Raw genomic sequence first — 8,606 nt, forward strand, 5'->3', positions numbered from 1 at the left:
AAAAAAAGACAATGTAACTGTAGCTCAGAGGGGCCTAAAACTTGATCTTGCAGTTTTTATTCATATGATTGCACTGGTGCAGCAGGACGCCTTGCCTCAGTGCGTATCTGCCTTTAAGCATCTGGGTAGCCTCACTGATTTCAGTAGGGCTGCTTGCATGTTGGAAGTTGGACACTTCAGTACTGCGGTCCTCAGCCTCTTTTGATCACGGACACCAGTGGGGAGGCATTAGATCTGAATCTCCTGACAAGAAGTTTGCTTTTTTGGTTACTTTTTGCAGGCCAATTAAAAAATCTCCTGAAGATTTTCAGAAAATCCTTCACTTCAGAATGATAAAATATTAACCTAGCAGAATTGGGGCCAAAATGAATAAAACATGTAGCGCTTCACCCATAATTAGGTTTAGTTAGTAGACAGATTAGTAAAGGACCATTGGATGGTAAATCCATTGGCTGCCAGAACACAGTACCATCACTGATGTGTAATACAGCACCAGTGACGTACCATGTACCGCTTTAAAGTGGTATTTGGCTTGTCATAGCATTGGGAGTCATGTCACTAGTGGTGGCACTGGCACAGCAGCTGCCACTAACAGAATCTGCTAAAAATTGTGTGAGCCCTGACCCAGTCTGAATTCCTGCAGGAAAGCCACAGGGCTACATACCTACTTTTAAGTTTAACTCATAAAAGCAACTACAACTGTAAACTTGCCAAGAAGAAAACTAAAACTAAACTAAACTAAACTAAACTACTCAGTATTCTGAGCTTTTGGCTTCACAAAGTATAATTTCATCCTCAGCTTCTGACTAGCAAAACATCTCTTTGAGAGTCCAGTGTGGATGACAGCAAGATTTTCTCATGATTAAGGTGTTTCAGATGGGATCTAAGCGATTCTTAGCAGGGATATTGATCTCTGCTGTGTGCACATGGAGCAAGCGAATTGCAGGTAGTTCCATCCCTTTCTGCCAAACAGCAATCAGGATGAGACCAAGGCAAGGGAATCAGTCAAGGAGTTATTGCTGTAGTTCTATTCAAATGTTGTGGCTGGGGTACGAGCTCCTAGTTTTTTCTCGTTCCTAGTTTTTTTCTTGTCACCCAAGGGTGCCTATTAACTTTAAGACCTGGATGCACATGCTGGTCACATCCTAACTTCTTGAGAAGATGTTAGGGTTACAGTGACTTTAAAGATGTCTGATCAAACACAGTGCGTCAGAATGCTCCAACCTTAGCAATGCCTTACCCGATTCTCATCACAGAGGCTAAGTGCTTTATGGTGTTACTATTTAATTAGCCAGCTTGTTTGCCTCCTTCAGGGGAGATGGCAGCCTTTCCAAGGCAGCATGTCAGATTGCGTATTTTTTATCACAAATTAGAAGTAAACCTCCTTGCCAATGAGCTGATTGATGGCATCATTCCACTGCGCACAGTAGTATTTCACAGGGGACAAATTCAAACCATCAGTTGGAAATTCCTTACATAAAAGTTGACTTCCTGCCACAGGACATGTGGGTGCTGAAAATGTGTATGAGGTAGAAATGGATTAGGATAACTAACCTTCTTGCATGGAGGAAGAAAAGGCCTTAGTTTCTGCCTTACTCCCTCAAAAGATGAACGTGAGCTGTAGTGATAGGACCTAAGCCCTGGTAACCAGAGGCAGCTTGCTAACCTTGGGCAGTGAGGCCTATCTATAACAACCTGAGTGTGCAATATTCCTCCATTTCTTATTGAAAATTTTTTACCTAGGAAAAAATTAACGAACCAGCTAGAGAGATCATGTAAAGGGCAAGGACTTTCTCAACTTCTAATTTTAAATTTGTAATTTTTTAATTCTTCCGTTACCCGGGGGTAAAACAATACAATTGTTACAGAGCTCAACTGCTCTGGGATTGATGCCAGCTGAAGCCAGTACTGTCAAAATAGATGATTGAGGGGGGTGACAACAGTACATATATTTCCTTTCTTTTGCCACAGGGACCACAGAGAGGCAGAGAAGCCCAAAATAAGCAGTGCTGCTGTGGTACACCTTCAGCAGGTGATGTCCATAGGAACCATGGTCTGCTTTTCCCCTCTTCTTTGTAGCCTAGTGAATATATTGCAGAAAAAAAGACAGGACTGCCAGACTAAAGCAGAATACTCCTATTTTTTTTCTTATATAGCAATGAGAGTAATTTTTAAACAATCTCAACAACATTTATGCTTTGAAATAGCTTCCTAGCAGCCTTGGGCAATTCACGAAATTTATCAGAACTGGTGTGTGAAATCGGACACACCAGTTCTTCTGATCCCTGCGAAGTCTCGGATGTTACAGCAGGAATGCCTCCTAATCAAGTTCTTTGGCATTTCTACACTGCCTTCATCTGCAATCTATTTTTGTAATTCCCTAATTCTAACTTGCTGAGCCACAGAACACATTCTCATCACTTTTTGATGAATAAATGAAGGATGGAAGAGGTAGAAGGTTCTCTAGGCTCTATAGTATGTCAGAATAATAGCAAGGTGAACAATTTCTCCACATCTAGCTAATACTTATCTTGTTTGCACAATCAAAAGCTGGTATGAAGAAAAAAATGACTGGTATCATAACTTGATGCCTTCTTCTCCCATGGACCAAACGTATAGGCACCCATTTATGGCTGCAGTGGAGTAACTGTTCAAACTCATACTTCTACAGCTATAATAAGATGCCCTGACAATTCTGCCACAACATCTCACAAGGAGAGATGTTTTCTGCTTCTCCAGGATCAGAAATACCAAGCTATAAAGAAATGACATAAAGATAGAAACATCCCAGAACTTGTTAGCATTTTTGTTAGTCTGAGGCAGGGACTTCATGCTGCAGATCATAACCTTACTTGAACAGCAGCATTAAAGAGCTTCCATCATTCATTGAAATTCCCAGGTGTTATTTACAACCAGGAGGCTAAGAACTCAAAACCACCACTGAATTGCTTTGGGAAGTCCTGCTCAAAATAGGGCCCTAGCAGCTCTTGGAATTGCAGCTCAGCATTCCAGGGAAGACAGCGTAGGTGCTTTCAAAGGCATGGCCTTGGGCGAGTATGAGGGAGTGCCAGAGGAAGGGTTAATTTACGCGGGAAAAGCAAGTTGTCACAGCTGCCATCTGAACATCTCAGCCTATGCAATATGAGTAGCTGGCATGATTGCAGCCACATTTCCAGCTGCAATTTCACTAGGCAGTGTGACCAAGAAGTAATTCAATGCAGCTGCCAAGGTCTCTGGGCATTGATACTAAGTGATTATTCAAGGCTTTCATGCAACAGTTGCATTTCTCAAATGAAATGACAATGAAATGAGCCAGAAGTGTGAGAGCAGTCCCCAATTTTGGGCAGTCATTTGGGGGCTCTCTTTTATACAAGCTGCTTCCCCATTTGCTTAAGCGTGATTTTTTCCTCTCAAACTATCATTAACTCCCCCAAGCCAATTTAACAAGTCTTGTGTGATATGACAGAGAAGAAATCAGTAATACATTTACTTTAGAATGTCTTTTGAATGGCATCTACAACAGTGTGTGCACGAATGAACAGTGTCAGGAGACAGCACACATAAGTACTGTCCCTCAGTAGGTATGAAATATGCAGTCAGAAGCAATTCTATTCACACACACATACACACAAAAGAGAACTACTTTTCTGCCATGCCTTCAGTAATGCTCTTTCCAATTCCAGACAGTAAAATCTAATACAAATTAAGAAGTCACAGGTAGCATCAGGTGCCACCAGGCTGAAGGAGCAATGCATTTTTTTTTATGCACGCTTACTTTAGAATGAATAAATTGCCCATGAAATAAGCCACTTTAGCCAGCCTCCAGAAGTTCACTTTGAATATTCAAAGAATGGATACAGACCAAGAGTAGCAGTTTCAGGCTTCTTCATCCTGCCTGGACCACTCTAGATGGCCACTCTGGAAAGTTTATTTAATACTGATACAAATTGTGATGTTTTTAGGCTGAGTAACTCTATGCTTCCAAGAAGTAAAGCCACCTCATGGTTTTCTCCAAGTACTTTATGGGTGTGAAATAGAAAGAAATAAAACAGCTCTCAGCAGTTTTAGTTCCTCATTTAGTTGCTGTGCCTATGCATTGACCAGCTATTACACACACATACGTGACATTTACATGAAGTTTCAGCTGTGTGCGTGTGTGTAATAAGAGCTGCTTGTTAAATAAAATCGTTTGCTTGCTATTTTAATATTAGAGGTAAGAATTATTGATGTCTCACACAGAGACTTTTCAAATTTCGTTACATTCCTAAGATTTAAAAAAATTTGCATGGGCAGAAGGTCCGAAGCAGCTGCTTGATATTTTTCTATCAAATCTAGCTGTGAAGTGTCATTAGAGAAAAATAATGAAAGGATGTCTCAGCAATCTGATTAATAATACAAATGCACATGTTAAAATGTATTCCTAGCCACATGATGAAGTGGGCATAGTGAGTTCAAATCATAAATGAATTTCCTGTAAATATTCTGTGGAAAGATGGTAGTTGATTAGTCTCCTAATCTTGCCATGTTTGAAAAGCTGGACATGAAATTCAGCACTGGTGGCTGCAGAGTGCTATCTCCAGTGTAGGCAGGACTCCTTGCTTTAACTGCAGGAGTCTTGCCTAAACTATAAATTCTCTTGCACAGTTACCAGTAGGGCTGTCCTAGTAGTTAGCTATAGGTCCAGATTTTGCTAGCATAACTACGGAAATGTGACAGAAAAGCCCTTACACATAGGCCTCATTTGAAAAGGATGGAAAATGTTCCCTTGCACAATGAGAGGGAAGCAGTTAAATTATTCAGCCTATGTGACATTTCCATAACCTAATAGCAACATACATTCTCTCTTGATAAGGTTGCTATGTTATGGCTGCCAAACACAATGCATACCAATAGTGCTGAATGTTATAATTCATAATAAACAAATGATATTTATAGCAATAAAAACATTAAATAGAGAACTAATAACATCTGGACTGATATTTCATCCTATGGTAGAAAACATTTCAAGTTTTACTTTTCTAATATTTTTTATGTGATATAATTTTAGTATGTACATGATCCTGTAGAAATTTGCAAATACAAGACATCCTCGTGATGCCACTTGCAGTTCTGAAACCCGTTAGGTTAAAATATCACCAAGTCTTTCATTGCATGGCTGAAAACCTGCTTACAGTTCACAAGATGCTATTCAGAACATGCAACATACAGAAGAACCGAAAAACCCTACAAGTGGAAGACATTATCATATTCACATCAACTAATGAGGCTACTCATAAAGCTAGAAGGGCTGAACCCAGTATTTTCTTCTTATTCACAGTTACACTTTCTTAAGTCATAAATAATAGCAACGCACAACTTGAAAGGTGGCATTTATTAGCAAGCAGGTCTATTCCTTTCTGTTTGCTCTTCAGATTTATTAAATAGATTTATCTAACAAGGGTATCTCCATTTCGTTTAGTTCTCCCTTAATTTAAGTGTTGTGGCATCTTGAACATTACTCTGATATACTTGCTAATCTCAGGTGTGTTGTGAGGGAAGAAGGTAGTAGGTATCTATAGCTTCTCAGTCCATGAGAGGTGCAACTAGTACTGCACTCATCCCACATAGATCTTTATAAATATATCAAAATAGAGCTTTGTTGATGTTCTTTGTTCTTTAATAATTTAAGGTTTATGATGATTCTCTCCCATCACCATTGCTCATGTCATCATCAGTTCTAGAATTTTTCACATTCTTTTGGGGAATTTAAAATGTCTGGTAATGCCACTTTTTTTATATCATGGACCACTATATTTAATGGCTGAAATCAAGTTTTACTAACAGATTAGAAAGAGTTCTGGAAATCTGAAAAGATGAAAAAAGTGAAAAAACAATGCTCTGGTTGAAATCTTCTATCAGAGGCTTTTTTGAGCAGTTTTGAAGAGATCATTGATAAACATTAATGTAAAAGCAAAATTCTAAACTATGTAGATTAAATTAATAGGCTTTCACTTGTGATTAGTGTTTCTCATTGCACTTAGATGCATATATTCATGAAAACTTTGTCGAGTTGGACTCTATTAGTTGCTATGTATGCTTGCAAATCAGACTAGCCGTCCCATTTTTGAGACAGCAAAAGTATTATCCTTTTGTAGCCAAGTAAAATTATTTCTATTTGAAAAATCTCATTGTGAAAAACAGCTCAAAAAGACTGTGTTCCTTACAGTTTATTATTTCACAATAAAATTATTCTACAATTTGTTCCTTACTGTCACATTTCATACAAGTTTGAAACTAGGCATAACAGTTATAACAATATGCTAAAAATATTTATAATTTAGTTTCAAGATAGAACCAATTTGGTAACTAAAAAAAGGGAAGAAGTGGGGAATACAATGCAAGATGTCTTTCCAAATGCTTCTTGTTGGCATGTGAAGTGTTCTCTTCCTAGTGTATAATAGATATATCACACATGGCAGACATGGGAAGAGAGCTATGCACCCGTCCCAAATTCCAGAACAGCACAAATTGGACTTGTCAGTGAATGCCATGCATTTACTTGCTCGCTAAGAAAGTTAGGCTTACAGCTTCCTTTCATTCCTACTGAGAACTAGATAGTCTGATCTTGTAACATTTATTCATGTAGGAAAGCATTTCCTTCCCATAGTTAAAGATGACTCCAAACGTAGGGCAAATTGCAGTATTGTTACTATACTGAAAAGAGAAGCACTGTTTATGCTTCTGAGAAGGACAGAAATGGCAGCTTTAGTGGTAGATAAGACATTCATTTAGCGCTTTTTTTCAGTTGCAGCAATTTTGATCCCAAAAAACAAGTTGCCAGAATTTGCTGCCCAGGCAGAGTGTGAACATTCACATTTTGTAAATTAAGTAAGAATACAGAAGGCATTAGTACTCCAGTCCAGCATCACAACAGATGAAAAATGTTGCACAACAGTGCTCCCCTGAGGCTGTGAGCACGAAGTGTTGAATGTGCAATGTCAGCCCCACCAGACACACTGCAGAACCAACACCAGCACGGATCACTGGACTCTTTATCAATTACAGAAATACTAAGATTAATATTTCTCATTAGAGCCTATAATACAGTATCTGTATAATGGGAACTTCATTGCCCATTAGCTCCTGTTTACCAGAAAACAATGCTGCTTATCAGAAGAGACCACTTTGCCCTAACTGGAAGAACAAATTGTGCAAGTAGAGTTTGCTTTATGCTCCACATTTCTCCCTCTCTCCTTCAGCTGTACACACATTTAAGGACCCATTATCTTCTTGTTGATTTAAGGGGGTTATGTATGTAGCTACCATTAATGATAATGAGAATTGCTTCTGTTAATCTCCCATGCACTGATAGTAAGATAATAGCCTACTTATTAAGTACGAAAGCCAGAATAGGAGTTGCACTGAACAGGAACAGCATATTGTCTCTGTGGGATTCATGTGTAAATGTTAAAGGATTGCTCTGAAGCATCTACAGATGATGATTAAAAAGAAATTACAGACAGTATAAATGTGCTCTCCTGACATTTGGCTCCAACCATCACAAAGCAGTTCCACAGGCTCTTTTCATATCATCTAATATACCTCCACCTTTAGAGAGTATTGTTGGATAGCAATTAATGGAAATCATCCTCTGATATCAAATGAAATGAGGTCTATAGTTTCATACTGCTCCCTGTAGACCAATCCCTCCAAGAGCCCGATCTCACAACCTAACATCATTTAAGCAGTCTCAGGTGCCTAGCCTGACAGTTCACAGAAACTACTTGCGGACTAAACGTGTGAAAGAGACTTACAGTGCTCAGCCCCATAATTTGATATAATTCAGTTTTATAAGCAACATCTGCTCAGAGAAGTCCAGAGCTAAAATATCGAGGGTCAGTTACTGAGTAAGTGAGAATAGTTGATAGAAGTTCACAGCTGAGGTTCAGTTTTGCTTGGTTTGCAACACTCATTTTTCCTCTCTCAGTGTTTGATAATTCCACATTCTTACAGATTTCACTTACCAAAAGCAGGTTTTTGAAATAAAAAACTTGAACCAGCAGCAGTTTAATTATGCTTTCAACAGCACGTCTGAAAACCTTTTGTTTAAAACACATGGATACGACTTCCATATAAAACAATTTCCTCCTAATTGCTTTCTAAGAAGCAAGTTTTTGCTTTTTCGCCCCTATTTCCGTGCCACGCCCCCCGAGAGGACACGCAGGAGGAACCCCCCGGTCGTGGGGCCTTTCCCCGGCCCTGAGCCCGGCTTCTTTCGGCCCAGGGCCACGGCTCCGCGGGCCCCGGCGCTCGCAGGGGCCGCGCTGCGCGTACCGACCTGCCTCTCTCCAGCTCTGACCCGAGGGGGAGGATTTTCCTCTCACTCTGTCACCGTGCGCCCGCGTCCCCCCTGCTCCTGGCTCTGCCGGGACAGGGCCGCATCTCCCTACGGGGCTGAAACACAGCGGAGCCGGTCAGCGTGGCCGCGGCCTGCCTCGCCTCCCGCCGCCGCCCCGCCACGTCCCTCAGCCTCCCGCCGCACCTCGGCGCGGCCCCCTCAGCCCTCCCGCCGGGCGCCAGCGGGTTAACGGCGGCGCCCACAATGCCTCGCGGCCCTGCAACGTCGC

Source organism: Rhea americana, unplaced genomic scaffold (assembly GCF_003343005.1).
Source record: "Rhea americana isolate MKP2758 unplaced genomic scaffold, rheAme1 scaffold_4, whole genome shotgun sequence".
NCBI lineage: Eukaryota > Metazoa > Chordata > Aves > Rheiformes > Rheidae > Rhea > Rhea americana.